The sequence below is a fragment of the Phalacrocorax aristotelis genome, chromosome 3, assembly GCF_949628215.1.
Source record: "Phalacrocorax aristotelis chromosome 3, bGulAri2.1, whole genome shotgun sequence".
Lineage (NCBI taxonomy): Eukaryota > Metazoa > Chordata > Aves > Suliformes > Phalacrocoracidae > Phalacrocorax > Phalacrocorax aristotelis.
The window spans coordinates 105,550,013-105,568,225 of NC_134278.1; the positions used below are offsets into that span (position 1 = coordinate 105,550,013).

Below are 18,213 nucleotides of genomic sequence, written 5' to 3' on the forward strand. Positions count from 1 at the left end.
CACTGTATTTACAAGGTCACTGGGAAAAAGGCAGTGTCAGATCACAAGGAAATATTTTCAAAATTGCTTCTACAGTCCTATTCAGGTGCTAACAACCTGGCTTCTCGGGCACGGGTCTCCCCTCTCCTCTGGAAATCAGGAGCTGGCATTTGACCCAACCAAGGTGTCCTAGCTAGGGGAAACCACAGAAGTGGAAGCTTTTCCATGCCAAATATGCAGTCCTGCAGCTGGAAGGACGGGTGATGTGTTCAGCACAGACTTGGAGACGGCACAGAGGAAAACCTCCATGGGACGCTGGTTGTGACTGCCTGCACCTTCTCATCTCACACCCCTTTGGAAGGTGTGCTCAGGTCATGCACTGAGGCTCCCCGACATCGCTGGCACCAGGGCCTCTCTCCCAAAATCCATAGGTGTGGATGACACAGGCAGGAGCGCCAGATAGTTTACCACTGAGAGAATCACCCCCAACAGCACGCAGATAAAACAGAGAAAAAGGTGACTTTGTTGGTGAAATTTCTTTTTTTTTCCCCTCTCTCTCACAGTGTCTGATGTGCTGCTGCTGAAAAGGCTTCTATTTTGATGAGGCCACAAAAGCTTGAATACTTTTCTGAACCAGTTTGGTAGAGTAATTGCGAGCTGGGAATTATTCTCATAAGAGTTTGGAGTTGTGTAAATTATTCAAAAGAGACATAACCTTGCTATGTAATTCTTAATTATAATTTCTAGTACTTTATAGTAAAGATACAATCCCCTATAACTCCTTTAAGGTCACGTAAATACCCTGGGCCTGATCCTTAGATGGTGGGACCCTGCACATTGGTTCTCAGGCAGTTTCTATTCGCATTTGACTCCACTCACCCGCCCTTATTTCACAGCCAAGCACATGAGCATTTTTTTCTATAGACTTTAATTCAGAGGTCTCTCAAACTACAGCAGCTGGGAATGTTCTGTTGGAATTACTTTCTGGGGGAAAAATATGCCTTTTATAAAATCGGGATTTCTTTTATGGAAAAATTTCAATTTTGCCAGAAATTTCTGATTTTCTATTAGGAAAAATCGAACCGATGGCTTCACGGCTGCTTGGCTGGAAGGCCCCTGTCGATTTTGTTGTCGTCTGCAGGGAGAGAGCAAAATTGACAATAGTCTTCCAGGCAGGCAGCTGGGGAGATGCAGCAGGTCTGGAAGAGGGAGGAGGGGAGGTTGAGTGCCCTGGCGCTCTGCCGGCCCTGCAGCCCAGCTGCCTCCCCAGCAGCCAGGCTAGGGGGAAGGCGAAGAGGAGGAGGAGAGGCAGGCGCGGGGTGGCCAGCCTGCAGCAGCCTGCCGACAAGGCTCCTGCCGCTCTCCCTTTTCGTCAGGCAGCTGGCAAGCCCCAAGAAATTCCAGTTTTCTTCCCCTGAAAGAGATTTTTTTTTTTTTTCTGGAGAGCATTTCCCAAGAAAAAAAATTAAGTTTAAAAACAAAATTTAATATCTCACAATTTGAAGGGAGAAGGGAGAGGGATAACTTCAAATGACCATTTTTTAATGGGAAAAATTTCTGTGATTCAGCCAGCTCTACCTCACACCTGGTATTATACTGGTAGGAAAAAAAATCAGTTATTTTTTTCCATAATCCATACATTGATAAAAAGTAAAGTGCAGGAAATTAATGCACCTGTGTGGAGAAGGCCAGCAAAATAAAAACATTAGTCACACTTAAGATGGGTTTGGAGATGTACACAAGGGTAAATACCTCCTTTTGTGCCTCAGAGTGGCTGGTGGGAGCGGCAATCCCACATCGAGCAGCAGCACTACCTTCACTGACAAAATCATATCTCAAAGTCCCCATTAGCTCTGTGCCTTTGCCCACAGTTGAGCAATAACTGAAGAAACAAATTTCGATCAAATCTTGTAAACCCAAAAAGTAAGCGTAACTGGATTGACAAGCTTTGGTCTGATGCAATTTGAAATGGCTGACTAATAAATCCTAAAATTCAAGGATTTTTACGGAATTGGTCATGGACCTTTAAGTACAAGACAGTGAGTATGTCTTGCTATAACATAGATCATACACTAGAAGCTGAGCTCATTGCAGGCTGTTTTGCAGGCTGTGAAGCCTCTTTCATTGTGTGTTTGTGTCTGTTTCTCAACCTTTCTGAATGTGTTCAAGTTACCCTGTGTTTAATCCACACTGACTAACAGCAGTAGAAGCTGTAGCTATAATGATGGGAGGAAAACATATATTCACTCCTGACTTTAAAAAGTATTTAGCCCCAGTGATGAGTTCTGGAGGGCACCCTTTGAGATTTCACACACAAACACACACAAAAGCACTCTCGTCATTGCAGGACTCATTTTTCTTATGATCCTAAGCAGATTTTTGTAAAAGAGAAAGACCAAGAGTCATGAAATCTTTGAATAATTACATTCAGTAAATCAGATAGATAAAATTTTCCAACAAGAACCTTGAAAGAAAAAAGTTAAATTATATTCCTATACATTCCAATAATCCATCTTTGATTATCCTATAGATACTGTGCAGTGCATGATACCAGTATTGATGAAACACCAAACAGTAATGGTATCAGCGCAGAGCAGCATCAGCAGAGCAGAAGAGCAAATATGACTTTAATTGTAGGCTCTCTATTATTATTTTATAATGTAGGCTTTTCGGATAATTTATTAATACTAACAAAGATGAGTGATTTGGAGGCTGCATATTTTTATTTCTTAGGAGTTATTTTATTTGATAATGACATTAAATATTAGAAACTATAACAGCTGGTGTGTTTATCCTTACTTGAGTGTATTAACCTCTTTAGCCCTTTTTTCCAGAAGAAGGATTCAGCATTACAGATTTGACTGTCAGCTGCAGTGCCTGGCGGCCCGTTGGATTGGCACCCTGACAGAATCGAAAGTCCAGTGCTGCAAGTAAACATGGATGACATTGCAGATAGATAGAACTGGCTGACTTGAGGCACCTGCAGCTGTTTGCACCAGAATAAAAGCAAAGGTTGTGGTCACTGGAGTGGAAAAACACTGAATTTACCTCTAGTTATTTTGCCTGGGAATTTCCCCCCCTTCTTTCTTTTTTTTTTCCCCCCTGGTTGTACATTTTGGAACCTTTCCACTAAAAGCACATCAGGCTGAAATACCTAAGTGAAAAAATCCACCAGACACCAGAGGGTTTTATAACCTATTTCCCCCCGCCCTTTTTTTTTTTACTTAAATTCATTGAACAGTTTCCCTCACTAGTCTCTGCCTGGTAACCCCTAGTGCTTTACCAGTGCGAATACTGGGTTGCAGAAAGGGATGCAAACACTGAATAGACAGAAACAATTCTCAGCAGCTGATTTATTTTTTTTAAAACACAGCATTCACCAGGACTGCCATAAGTGACAGCACAACAGCAACCCAAAACATTTTGTTCTGTAAAAAAAGCTCTCCATCTCTTAAGCACTCCTGCTTCCCAGGACAGGTCCCCAAAGTCCTTGGAAATGAGGATGACAGCACGGGAACTTAGTAGTTGCCCTCAGTGGTATGTTGCAATTGATCAGCGTGGCAAACTCACAGCCAGAATATTCATTTCTGTAGCATAGAGGATCTCAGTGTGCTTTACAAACAGCATTTAATTGCCATAATCCTCAGTAAAGGTATTCTATCTAGTTCACCAGTAGATAAACTGACGCACAAAGAGCTTAGGGGACTTGCCCAAGGTCACGCTCTGAGTCAGTGGTGAGCTGCTGACAAAGACATGACTCCGGGTGGCCGGCGCTAACGGTGGGGCGATGCCGTCCTTGCCTTGCCCAGCACCGGCGACGTAGCCTCCATCTCCGGAGCAAAGATCAGCAGCTGGCCTGACAAACGAGAGGGAGAGGGGAGGGTAGATAGGTATGACAGAAATGAGGTGTTTGATGGCTGGGCTTTTCCCCTATGCCACCTGCATCCCTTTATAACTTGGGATCATTTACATTTTTAAAGAAAGTGTATTCTTTTTCATCATGGGCCACTGGTGAGCCTAACACTATCTTTTGTGCGGCACCCCCGCTAACAGAGGTGGCGGAGTATCAATCACAGCTTTCCCTGGGGTCATACCTTACTATGCTGGCTCTTGATCAGAAAGAAACAGATGGTTATTTACAAACAAAATAATCAAGACCTCAAGAAGGTTGGGGATTTTTTCCCAAACCCTCCTACAGATGAGGCCAAAATAAGGTAAAGTTGCTTGTGTCCCCTTCTGCCAGCTCTCAAGGATGATGCCTGTCCTACCAGCACCTTTAAATGCGTTATCAGTTAAATTTGCCAAAGAAATGTGTGACACCTGACAGAGTAGAGTTGCCTTAGATTATTCAGTGTCTTTCATGAGAAAATCTGGCACTTAAACCACAATGTGAATTACTGCTAGATTATTGTGCAGGAATATTGTTATCTGCCGTACACTACATGTTTGCAAGCAGTTCTTTACAAGCAACGCACAGACTGCCTTTGAATCTTTTTCAGTAGCCATGGTCACCCTCCTTCTTTATTTAGTGTTAAGTGTTATTCATTTAGCAGTAAAAAATGAACAAAAGAGAAAAAAGCAGGTGCTCTAAGTTTACTCTACAGCCAGCTGTCAGGAAGACACACTTTATTTATTTATTTATTTATTTATTTATTTATTTATTATTGCAGCACATAAAGGGGATTTATTGAAAGTGCTTGGGAAAAAAATATGAAGCATACGTTCAATCAGCCTTTTCTGTAATCAATAAGGTTACTGAAGCAGAAAAAACTATAATGAGTTGTCACAGAATTTGAATTCCCATTTGGTTCCTTTTATACGTATTCAGGCAGAAAATCGTCATGGAAAGTGAAAGTTGGGAAGGAGTTGGGCTGACTCTTCAGCTGGGTTTGTTTTGAACTTACCAGGTATCATTTGACTGACTGCTTGCTGAGTGTCAAGGACAGGCACAAGCCCCTAGTACAGGCAGGATAATTTACAGTCACAGAGGTGCAACTTCCTTACATTTCAGGTGGAGAAACCTCCCTGGTGAAGTACAGCTGATCTTGCATTCAGATGTTCAGACACACCAGCGCGTCTCCCTGGGATTCCCCCCTCACTATGCAGTGTTTTCAGCCAAGGGTCTAAGTGTCCCTAGCACAAATGTCAGTGCTTTGAGACCTCACTCTCAAAGACACCTGGAGGAGATTTAGCCATAAAGCCCAAGGACCTTCATGCTCTCCCCTCCTACCCAGCACACTGTGGAAGTTCTTTAAAAGCATTGCAAAAACCTGTGAAAAAGGGAGGTGGAGGGTGTTGGGCCACCTACCCCAACACCAGGAGCTCTGCTTTGCTGAGTGGTAAAGCCCACAGCTTTGTCAGATTTGTGCTGGTTTCTGCTTACAGCTGTGTGTCAGGAGCTTCATGCCAATGGTTGCATGGTCTGTAGGTTCCTGTGTTGCAGGTGGGGATGGGAACCTGCTAGCAATCATGTGAATAGTGAAATACATGAGCCATGATCCTGAGCCCTACAACACAAAAATGTACATTAAAAATTTTAGCAACAAAATGCTGTTCTCACATCAAGGGATGTGAGGAGCCATGGATTTAAGGCATGTACTAGCTAAAATCATTTTCGTCTCTCAAATAATTTCCTTCAGGAATCACACAACATGGTATCTATTGTTCAGTTTGCTCTCAGTTTATCTTGCTTATTTATTTTTTCAGTGCTTTTTCTTACTTATGTGCTTGAATGTCCCTGTTGCTTCCCAGAATACTCAGTGTTCCTCTTTTTAAAATTTTTCAAATGTTCAACAAAAGGCTATGAGTTTTGATTTTAAAATGTCATGGTACTTCATGGGTTTGTAGCTCATGTGTCTCCTAGTCTGAAATGCTGCTCGCTGTTTGGCTCCATGATTCTCCAGTCCCATCAGAGACCTGCGGAACAAATATTTGTAAGAATATATTTATATTATATAGAGAGGATGTTCTGATCTCAGCTTACAGTGCATCTTGGGAAAGATAGGCAGAAACCTGGTCCACATAAAAGAATAAGAAATTAAGGTATCTATCAGAATTATAATTTCTACCAGCCAATATGGTGGCTTATACAATATTTACTCTAGATCATCTACAGTTCAAAACTAAAAACTTTTCACTTGTGTGTTTGCATATATTTAAAGAGAAAACTTAAAATTTTTCACAGTAGATAATTTTCATGAAATGTAAAAAATCAGTTGGTCACCCCAGACAATGAAAATGGAAACTTTGTGTCCAGCTCTAGGCATTGTTCAACTTCTCTCTCTGAACGCTTCTGAAGTGTACTGTCTCTGTTATTACATCATGCTTTGGTGATGGGGATTTAAACTTTAATCTAGATGATCAAATCAAAGTCAGATTGAAGAAAACTCTTACTCTGAATGGCTCCAATCCTTCCCTTTTTCTTTTCTTTTCTTTTCTTTTCTTTTCTTTTCTTTTCTTTTCTTTTCTTTTCTTTTCTTTTCTTTTCTTTTCTTTTCTTTTCTTTTCTTTTCTTTTCTTTTCTTTTCTTTTCTTTTCTTTTCTTTTCTTTTCTTTTCTCCCCCCCAACCTTTTTTTTTCTTTTTGTTCCAGACAGTCATAGAATTGAGACTGGGAAAATATAGCACATTGCCAAAATCACATAAATTTTAATGGCTTTCCTGTTCACTTAACCCCACATCAACAGTGTGACCTTGCTAGCCTGAACCATGAACCACCAGGGTGTGGAGGCCAAGAGCAGGGTGGATCTGGCCTTGCTCCAGAGCCTATTGCACAAAGGAAAACGTGGGACATTTTGTAGGATATTTTTGAAAACACTGGGTGTCTTTTTCAAGACACTTGTGCCCTAATTATATGGAAGCTGGCAATAGATTTGGTAATCAGCACCCACCTCCAACAAGACTAACACACAATTAGCACTTGAGCAGTGAATGTTACTCAAGTTCTGCCTACTCTAATCGTTTATGTTTCTTCAGCATATCCTAAATTTTTATATGGCCTTCATTTCCAGGATATTTATGCACCTCAAAGTCCTTAACATGTTTGTCCTGTAAGGCAGGGATTTCTAATTATTTTTAGCAGGAAGGAAATTTAGGAACAGCAAAAGACTTAAGGAAAACTTTTTTAAAGGTGTTCTAGCATTGCAAGACATAGAGGCACATATTGTTAGTCCAGAAAGGACAAAAACAGCAATCTTCTCTGACCTCTTTTACAACGCAGACCACTTAACTTCCCCAAATCAGTGCATTTTAAGTAGAGCAAATCTTTTAGAAAAACATTCCATCTTGATTTTAAAATTTCCACTGGTGTAGAGAGTGCCACAACCCTTGGTAATTTGCTCCAAAGGTTAATTACACTCCCTGAGAAAAATGTGCACCTGATTTTTAATCTGAATTTGTCCCTATAAAACTCCCAACCTTCAGAACCTGTTATTTAACAGACTGAAGAGCCTTCATTTTAAAAATTACATTCCCCATGGAGGCAATTAGTGTGGGATTATCTCATTTAACTTTAACCATGCAAAAATGAAGCATCTTGTCTCACCCAGTGTTTGGGGATCCTTCTGTAATCAACTGAGAGAAACAGGCACTACCAGAAGGCAGTTCATTGCAGCTATCTCCATACGGGATTAGGTGCCCACTGGAGATACCTAACTTCTGCACTGACTGTATAAGGGTGACAAAACAGTAAGCCTAGATCATATTCCTACCTTCTTGATGGGGAAAGTTGGGCAAAACAAATCCCTTAACTTTGGACTGTCATCAGCTCACCTCATTAGTCCTCTATTTTCTGGGGGAAATGATGAATTCATTAAATTCTTCGTGATAAATGACCTCTTCCAGTTTGTCGCATGCTCTTGGGTGTCTTGTCCCAGTGCTCCTCTGCTTTTCAATGGCCCTCTTGAGCTAGGATTCAGAATGGGATCCCGTATTCCCAAAGGGGTGGCATCGATGCCAGTATCAGTAGTAATATAAACCCACTGTGTTCAGATGTGACGTTCCCTGCTGCACTGCACTTGAAGTTCTGTTTTGCTCATTATCCATCAGTAATGAGTCCGAAGTCTTTTTAAAAGCCACAGGTACTACAGGTAAGGTCCTGTAAAGACGACCTTTGCTGTTTCTAGGTAGAAAACCTTACAATTGGGCCAAAACATCTAGCTTGTTCTTCATCAGCAACACGTTCACTTTATTATTGTAAACTTCCCTGTGTTTGTGTGGTCTGTAAGTATAAGTTATAGAAAATGCTGTTCTTTTCTTTCAGGACATAGTTAGAAATCTTAAACAGCTTTGGATCCAGAACCATTCTCTGCAGGACTCCCATGAAATGTCCCCGTTTTCGTTTACACATTGAGATGTACCAATTAGCTATTTTTCAATCCATTTGATGATTGCTGCAATGTTCTTGTAGCATTCTCCTTTCTTAATCAAAATGTCAGGTGGTACCAAGTCAAATGCCTTACAGAAGTCTAAGTACATTACATCAGTGCTTATTACCTTTCTCAACCAAGCTTGTAATCTCATAAAAATTATATCAAGCTAGTTTGACAAGATCTATTTTCCATAAACCCATCTTGAAAGGCATTAATTATATTACCTTCCTTTAATTCCTTATTAATCAAGTCTCATATCAGCTGTTCCAGTATTTTGCCTAGGATCAATGTCAGGTTGACAGGCCTATAATTACTCAAGTCATCCCGTTTAACCTTTTTAAATGTTGGCTCTATATAAGCTTTCTTCTAGCCTTCTGGAACCTCCCCAGGGCACCAAGATTAGTTGAAAATCATCATTAATGGTTCAGAGAGCTCCTTTTCTAGATCTTTTAAAATCCTTGGTTAGCTTCTGTAGCCTCTGTTATGACCATACGTCATTATTGTTGCAAAAAGGTCTGCAAGCTCCACTAGACACTTACTGCATCTTCCAGTACGCCAATACCTATGTAAATCTGGCTGGCAGTGAGCTGCTGAAAGAAAGGAAAACAGAAAAATATGAACCCATTTTTCCCACTCTTTGCCCCTGGTCACTTTAAATATCGTTTATTCACATGACAGCATATAAATTCACATGAACGCTTGCCACATAGCCCTGCCTTGAATAAAGCCATCATATGACCCCACCTAAATCTCACAAATAGTGGTAGCCACTTCCAAGGAGTGTCACAAATTTCTTCCGAGAAACATGCCTAGTACTGTAGCACAAGCCTAGTCTTACACACCGTGCAGCATCCAAAGCCCTGATGTTCTGGACCTTTTGCCTTTTGAAGGCATGGAGGTTTCCCTCTATATGCATCATGGCAGAGCTAAGCCTAATTTGGGCTACGGATGTATCCCGGTAATCTGACTAGTTCAATTAAGTTTGAAAATACACAATTTTGATAATTTCTACATATATATAAAAAAAAAAAAAACCCAAACCAAACTGGCTCATGTCTATATAAAGTACTGTCTGAGCAAACAGCAAATATCAGGAAATAAAAAAACTTTCACATGGGCTGTTACTTTTAATACTGAAATATTCCAAATATTCAGTTGTAGGATGTATTTCCTACACTGCAACTTACAAACAGGACACTGCAACATTATCAGTGGTGGCTATTGCATTATTCTGATAAGAGAATTGGTGCTTTGGTGTGATTCCTATAAAAATACCATAGCAGAAGTGCATCCTGTTACAATTTTTAAATGTCCTTGTTTAAGTCCAGTTTTTCTACTAAGAATTTGTTTTGTGGATACCCAGACAGATCATCTTCTGGCAGACTGAAGTGCAGGTATTTCTGTGTTCCCACTCCCTATGAACTAGCAGCCTCTGCGTGGCAGGCAGAAGGGGTGTTTTTAATTCTAAGTGTGCATGCCTAATTTAACTTTGCCAGTAATTTAGCTAAGTTGTGCACTGAGATTTTTTGTGAACAAGTAATAAAATGCATGGACAATTTTCCACATAAACATTTTCTGTGTTACTTGCATACCATCTGAATTCTCCACATGTTCCTTCTAACAGATGAAGCCCCAGAAGTTTTTGTTTCTGTTGGTTTTGGTATTTTGTTCAGGTATCCTTGAGATTAGTTAATGAATTAATTATTTTCTAAATTGCCTTGTGCCAATACAGCTCGTAGTCAGGAAGCATGAAGATAGGCTTGTTTAAAAAAGCTGACTGAAATAAGCAGAGCCAGTTCAGGTGTGTGTGTGTATGTGTATACATAAACATATATATTGTAGGTATAGCTAGATAGATCTATTTATAAATATATATATATGTGTGTGGACATGTGTAGAATATGTCAATTGCTAGCATTATTATTTGGATAGAGATAAAGGAAATCAACCCAAATTTAGAAGGGTAGAACCACCATAATAATTAACAAATCTTTAAATTGATTAATATTTTAAAATTAAATCTGAGAAGGTGGAACATTTTTTTGAATTGTAAAGGTGTGTTAAGTGAAAGAGAATGACAGTAGAAGTACTGTACTGTTAAAGAAAGAAAGAAAGACTCATCCTCTTAGCTAGTGCCACAGATCTGGTTGCCTCACTGAAAAAGATGGAGCAGAAAGGACCTACCAGGAATGGAAACAAAAGTGATTTGATGCACAGTGCACAGGCCTTCTTCCTTCTGTACTGCAGGTTAGTTCACATGAAGCTGAGCAGAAGTGTGTGGATTAATGAACAATCCATGTGGGATAAATCTGAGGCTCCTAAATAAACTAATGCAGTAAAATTAAAACTGGAAGTGTAAATGTTTTATGTATCATATCTTTAACTTATGGACAGTAATTGTTGTTGAGAAAATAACCAAGGAGATGACTAAAAAAGCAGTAATGGAAGTAATAATCACATGAGCTGAATTACCACCATCAGTTACAAAAACCTATACAAATACCTAAATATTGTAAATTGGGGAATTTTCTCCTTGGTTTCCACATCTGGTGGTTTACCTTTTTCCAGAGCTGTTTCACTGGAGGCAAAATATCTAACTAGATAAACTATGGGGTCATCAAAATTATTTCCTATGAGATAAATTTCCACTGTTTACCCAGGGTCACATTGCTAAGAGTTACTTCACACATACCCATTAGCCAAGCCAAAGCTATACAATAATAATACTCCCCTTATTGAAAGAGCATTTTTAATACTGTTGGAGCAATCAGCTCCAGGCGGCAGCTCTACCTGGGAAGCAGTTGGTACCCTGAGCTAAACCAGACAGTGCTTCAGTGTTGGCACTTTTCTGTTTACAAACTGCATCAGTCACAAATAAAAGTTGCCTTTTCGAAAGCTTTGTTTTGGCAATTCACACATGTGGAATAACAGTCGCAAATCATAAATGTCATACCTTTGTCGCCAGGATTTGAAGAAATCTGCAGGGTTCCTGTTTGGATGCAAATCCCAGTAGCTGTGCCTCCTGTGATTCGCATCAAAAAAACTTTGAAAAAAGGTTTTGATTTTGGCAGCTGCTATCAAGTCATAACTTTCAGCTCTCACCATCCCAGTTTGGGGAAGGCTCTGCTTCTTCTGCACAGGGGTCTTGGCTTCTGTCCTCCTGTACCCCCATCTTTGAAATCTAACAGGTAAATTGAAAGTTAGTGATAAGTGTTTTTTTCCAAGGCGAGCAGGTCCCTTTACTGATTTCCAGTAACTGTTAGTACCTTGTGACATAATGACAAAGTTTGCCTTTTCCCACAAATGCCTCAGAGTAATGAGATGTGTCAAACTAAACTGCATTTGCCTTTTGTCAAGCGTAATCTTTTCTTTTTTAATGTTTAATGTGTTTTAGGGCTCATGGGAAGAGCCATGTTGGCAGCCCAGGCGAGTGAAGTTTTCCTCAGTTCCACAAACCCGCTACCTGCAGACTGCTGCCAAAAGGAGCATCTCCATGTGGTCCCATAAATGCCCCCAGTGTGGTAGGGAGAGCAGGGACCAGCGGATCACCAGTACAGGCCAGATCATGCCTGTCCTTACTGGCAGGGGAACTAACAGCATAAATTAGGACCAAGTCTGAAGAGCAAACTCCACAAGGAGCTGTGCAGGCCAACCTCCCACAGAGGTGGGGTGCTGCCACGCAGCATGGCACCATGCATCCCTACCCCAGGACACAGGCAGAGGAGCTGGGTGAACCACAGTTGCATTGGTGGGAATCTCAAAGAAACTAGTGCTGGGGAAATTTAGTTAGACATGAGAGTTTCCCTAAAATGCTCCCCACCCCCAAAATCCCCACCTCTCTGCAGGTTGTACATTCCTCCTCCCTAAGAAAACAAGATTTTAAAGGAAACAAGTTGACTTCGAGTTTCCTCCTCTGCTATTTTCCTTCTGTTCTTCAGGCTGGCACTGCTCAGCCTCCACATTCAAGCAGTACGCATTTCCTCTAGAGCACATTTTAGGAGCAGACACGATCATTTAAGTGCACGCTTTACTTATCTATCCTTAAGAACACAAAATAGACCCAGAAAAAACAGACGGTGTCTGTATGCTCATTAAAACACTTTCAGCCCAGGGCAAGGATTTGATCAAAAGGATTCCTGCCAATGGAAGGGCATGCTGGAGCCATTGTAAGAAGTTGTGTGCGAGTGTCTATCTTCCTTTCCTTTTCTTTCTTGTGCCCTGTCCCTTCCACTGCCACCTCCAATCTCTTTTCTTCCAGCTGGGGGAACAGAAGAGATTTTACTTCCTTGATGACAATTGTGTCCTTTGAGCAGCCAAACCAAAAGGCACTTTGAGTTCAAATGAGACTGTGACTTAAACCAATATTAGCCAAGACCAACACATGTTTATTATACTATAAGTAACCTTCATTCTGATCAGCAGGTTTCCCTCACCCCACTGCAGTTTTACTCATTGCCTCTTTCATTTTTCCAAAATGAATAAATGAAATGGCTGCACATTTTTATTCACAGCAGTGGGTTTCACAACTTCAAATCAGAGAGGCGTTTTGATTTTAGAAATAAACTCCAGAGGAAACAGTTTCAACCAGAACTTTCATATATTTTTTTTTACCAGTTTAAGGTAACATCAAAACTCACCTTTCCAAAAAAATGAAACCTCACAGCATTCTTTTAATCCAAATTAAATAAAGTGTCATCCCTGTGTCCTCTTCCTTCATATTTAGAGGGAAAGAAAACTATCCTGCCCATACTTTAATGGTTTTGTCTGCAAATCCTAAATGCTCTGCTGCTGCAAATTTCAAATGATCTTATACAGCCAAAGTCTCTTTGGTGTCAGCAGCCACCCAGGTAGCAACACAACCACGAGAATGCTGCTGATCAGAACAATGAATGCCTGATCTACAGATGTCATTTCAAGGTAGAAATCTTGATGAACATTGTAGTGACATTACAAAGTGGATTACACATGCTGTATCTGGGTCAGAGGAGTTATTTCAGTAAGGTCAACAAAGTACTTCTGACCAAACTTATTTCTTTACATTTCGAGAGATAAGCTTTTGTTTGTTACTTCACATTGCATCTAATAACAATATTCTCTCTGTACTCCTGAATCAGTTTGCAAGCAAAGTTAAAAGGAAGACAAAATAACCCCATGCCTGGGGTTATGCAATTTCAGAGACAGGTTCCAGCTCCCTGCTCTACTTTTCTTCATGACTGGGGGCCCAGCCGCTGCCGCCCAGGCTGTCATTTAAATGTTTAACGTCACTTCAGAGAAGTTTTTTAACTCCATGCTTAAAGTGTCTGTCCCCCAGTCTCTCACAGCCTTCATTCTCCACCCAGTGTGAGAGTATACCATTAGGAGTTTCTTGCTTTCCAGGCATGTTGGGTGTCAAGGAAACAAATACAGCAAGTTTATGGGGTCCTCACATACTCCAACCCAGGGGTAGTGCAAGTAACAAAACACTTAATTTTGGATGTGTGGTTCTCCATGTGGCAAAGATGTCACAGTACAGCAAAAAACATGCCTCACCTTCAACCATCTTTCCTAGAAATGGACAACAGGCCAAAGGCTAAGGCACCATATTTACATGGCAGACAGGAGATAGAGTTGCCCTGTCCAAGAAATATGTAATTTCAAAGCTGTTCGCTTACACTACTGTGGGTGGGAGGTAGGGATACTTGTGAGATTTTTTTTTGGCTGTATCAACATATTTTTTTGTCTTAATATTTTTTTTTTAACAAAACTTAATACAAAGCAAATGTAGTTCTTGACACCTGATACCTTTTGTTTCCAAATGCAATATTCTCCCTGGGATGCTGACAGCCGCAAACAAAATCAGAAACGCTGCCCATCCCTGCCAGCTGTGCCAGGGCTCCCAATGCCAGCAGCTCTGCAGCACCCACCATGCACACTGAGCCTCCTACTCCCCAGCCCTCCAGCAGAGGAGAGACTTGATCTTGTGCCTAGCACTGGTATGGCTTGGGTGAGATGAGCTATGCATGCTAAAAACATTGCAGCAAGGTCACCAGAGAGCAATACCCTTGTGTTGGAAAGAGAGGCTCTACAAGGCATGCTTGAGCCCCCTTAGTCCTTACCCAAACCACAGGCTAGGGATGTAATTTACAGATGCACTAGGAATCATACCAGATAATCCAGTGGTTCTCCTTCCACCATTAAGGGCTTTGAAACTTATTGCCAGTTTCAAATCCTGGAAGCAAGCTAGTTTCATGCTCAAGTATTACTTATAGTGAGCTTAGATATATTTACTTTCATACACATTGTCTGCACCACACTAGCTAACCTAAAGAGCAGAGGCAGATCTTAAACTGAAGAATTGATGTCGGCTTTGATACCTTAAAACTAAAAGTCAATATATGTCTGTATATATAAATATTGAGAAAAAGTGTTTCACTTATCCTACCTAATTAACAACCTAATCCAGTTTTGTTATTTCTATGGTATTTTTAAAGGAAAAAGAATTAGAGGCCTACTTCCAGTCACTTAAGGCATTGGGAATCCTAACACCACAAATCTGCACATTTCTGTAAGAGTCAAAAATGGAAACCAGATCTGTAACTGAAAGCTGTAATTATCAAGACTAACCTTTCCTGAATGAGAAATGCAGAATTTAAAAAAATAAATTGTCAAGTTAAGAAAAATTGTTCAAGAGCTTAAATAATTGAAAGCAAGCAAAATTGTTTCTTTTTCCAGTTGCTATCCTACATATCAAAACCTGTCAAATCTTATGGTGGTACTAAGAAGCCTATGCAGTATTTATTTCTCTGTCATGACAGTATAATTCATTCCAGAGCAGTGGGACATGTTTCAGATACATCTGACTCCCGATGGCATGATCCAACACCCTAGGAGGACTACTAAGATTAGCTCGTTGACTTCTATAGGCATTCTTCCAAGCTAATACCCTCCTGGTGCTGCATTACTGTCTTTAATGGATAATTTTGAGCTCACACCTGTGTTTTAAAACATTGCTGCTTGTACATAAAGGATGAGTTTATTTGCCTTTATTACAGTGTATGGTTCATATTCTAACAATATGCCATAATCCAAGGTTTAAGTCTGATGCTAAATAATCAACCTATTTAAGGAGGGAAACTAAAGCAATTGCCCTTATGTTTTAACAAAGCTTTACCACATATATAAATAATGGGCACAATTTGTTTCCATTAGGAAGATAAGCTTTCTTCAAAGCAGTTCACCGTTTAAGGCTTTAAATTTTGCCAGCACTTGCACAAGGTTGCAACAAACCTTGACTTATTTACAGAGAGATGTTGAGTGGAGATAAAACCACTTAATAATCCACCAGTTCTTGCTAAATACATTTTCCTTCCATGCCCTCTCTGAAAGCAGGTAGGCTAGCACTCTTTGGCATATTCTTAAATTACTTGGATATCCTTTTATTTTTCTGAAAGCTCTTTGAATTAAAGGCTCTACAGAACAGCTCAATTAATGGGGCTTATGGCTTTTGTGAACAAAATAATCCTGAATGTTTAGGGTTAAAAACAACAACAAAAAAAAGCCATTTGGCATTCATTTGAAAATAATCATACAGTAACAATAGAAGAGGGAACAACAATAGCATAAACAAACCAAGAGTTTGTTTTGCTTTGGTTTGGTGCCTCATTCAAGAAAAGTGGCATCATTCAAGACCAGGTGGTCTCTGCAACAGGAACCATCAACTTCCGATTTTTTGAACTTTTGTCGGATTTGCAGCAGCAACAACAGCAAACAACTGCCCCAAATGCCCCAAATGCTGAGGAGAAAATATTCGCATCAACAGAAACATCTGACCTTTGCTTGTCTGAGCGCATTCCAGCTTCTCTCTCTGTTCACGAGGACCCCGCTTCAGTGGACACCTGCTCATAGCAAGGGCTGACTTAGTAAAACTGATATGTTGCCGAAGAGACCCTGATGTATTTATCAGAATTTCCCCTTCCATTGTGTTCAGTTGTTCCTTGAATGGCATAAGGTTGTTTGTTGTTTGGGTTTGTTGTTTTTTTTTAGTTTTGTTTTGTTTTTAAAAATAGTCGACTGTTCATTTCTTCTTATCATTGCATTTGGTACAGTTCTCAGGCAACCTTTCAGTATCTCTCTCCGCTCAGCTTAGAAACGTGCAATTGAAATGTGTCTTTTGAGCACTGCCGCAGGCCCTTGGAAGTCAAACGCAAGTCTCTGTGTACCCCTGTCAAGCGCTTGTTCCAACTCCCGCTACCCCCCTCCCAGTGGTTTTACTCTTTCGGTTGTGCCACGCTTTCATCATAAGTATCTCTTTCACTCTGCACCTGGACGCCGCCCCTGTCCTGAGGGCAATGCTGCTGCTCTGGAAGCAAGAGAAGAGTCTCTCTCCATCTCCCTTGTTTCTTCATCTCCTCTCCCTGTAGGATTAATGGTAGTAACCTCCTACAGAGACACATGGGAGGTAAAATGGTGAGTGTGGCTACTCCAGCTCTATGGAGGGACTGGAAGTTAAGAAGCGAGAGAGAGTTTTGACTTGGTGTAACTTCAGGACTCCCAGCTTGAACAAGGTGTGTATTCCCCATGTGTGACTGGTGGTGACCACAGCAGCTGAGGCACAGCTCTGAACCCAAAGGAGTTTGTACCTCTTTATTAACCTCACAGGAAAGGTGGTGAGCACCTGGAGCATTAGTCATCACACATCTTACCTTAGAGTCCTCCTCCCAGTTACTTCCTTAGTCATTTCCCCAGGGAAACACATCTTTCTCCCCACATGAAATGAAGCTTACCTGGATGGGCCCTTTTTTCTTTCCCTTCCAAGCTTCTAGCAGTGAAAAGAAAGAAATCAGCAGGGTCTGTTTGCAGACATGGTTTGAGAAAATCCCCGTCTTCCCCTCCTGCAGGCTCCACACACAAGTGCTGCATGGGAAACAACAAACACAACATTAGTCATTTCCTCCATGCTGCCAGCTGCTGAGGGTTTGCTTAAGAAGAACCCTTGGACTTCAGATATTTCTTAAAACACCTCTTGCCCCAAATCTTACAGCAAACAGATGCTGGACTGGTGCCTGCAAGGCTGCTTGGGTGCTGTTTCCTGGGGTGCCGTGCCCTGCCACCTTCCCCACATTCTTCATCAGCCCCACATGCTCACACTTCTCAACGCACCAGCATGTGACACACCTACTGTCTGACAGGGACTGCAGTTTTGAAGCCTTCTGCCTATATTGCAGTTGTGCAGATCCAGGGCAGAAGCTCAGGCTTAGCTTCTTCTTTTGTGATTAATACTTTTGTGATGGTAGCATCTAATAATTTATGGATCAGGGCCTGTGTGACACTGTAGGGCTAAGTGACAAAGGAGAGACCCTTTGCCCTCAGAAGACAGACAGTCCACAAGTCAGGAAACAACTCATGTGTGAAAGAGAAAAATGGGTGGAATGAGGCAATAATGAAGAGAACAGATTAGCAAAAAAGCCAAAGCCTCATCCTCATAAATAAGATTGTAATTTTGATGTGACCCTTGCTTCCTAATCAGAGGGTGAAACCGCCATGACCATTACACTTTACCTGCTCTGAGGCACTTTGTCTTGCCTTTCATTTGTTCTGGGCTGAGCCTGTTTCCTTAAGCCTTCTTTCATCCTCCTCAGAAACATATGCCTGGGAGACCCATCACTGGCTTCTCCAATGGAAAAGCCAACACCCCGATCCAAGTAATTAATACGCAATAGCTCTTATTCCTTGAGGAGATCATCATCGCATCCAAAGCTTGTTGCCTCCATTATGTCTTCACATGCTTGTGGAACATCTCTTCAAGGCAGGTGGGAGGATGGCAGCATGTCCTGCTTAGGTGCCTGCACACAAGCCTCTCCCCAGTATTTCCCTGTAGCATTTCCCCA

The 18,213-nt window shown here is 41.1% G+C and overlaps 1 long non-coding RNA gene across 1 annotated transcript; it reads right to left on the reverse strand.

Moving 5' to 3' along the window:
• Window positions 1-2,720: 2,720 nt before the first annotated feature.
• LOC142055236 (uncharacterized) lies at window positions 2,721-16,908 on the reverse strand. The gene is made up of 6 exons (XR_012659852.1): window positions 16,157-16,908; window positions 11,450-11,528; window positions 11,301-11,369; window positions 8,887-10,674; window positions 5,699-5,895; window positions 2,721-5,486 (listed from the first exon to the last, which is right to left on the reverse strand). It is a non-coding gene; the product is annotated as an uncharacterized LOC142055236 (long non-coding RNA).
• Between the last annotated feature and the right edge of the window lie 1,305 nt (window positions 16,909-18,213).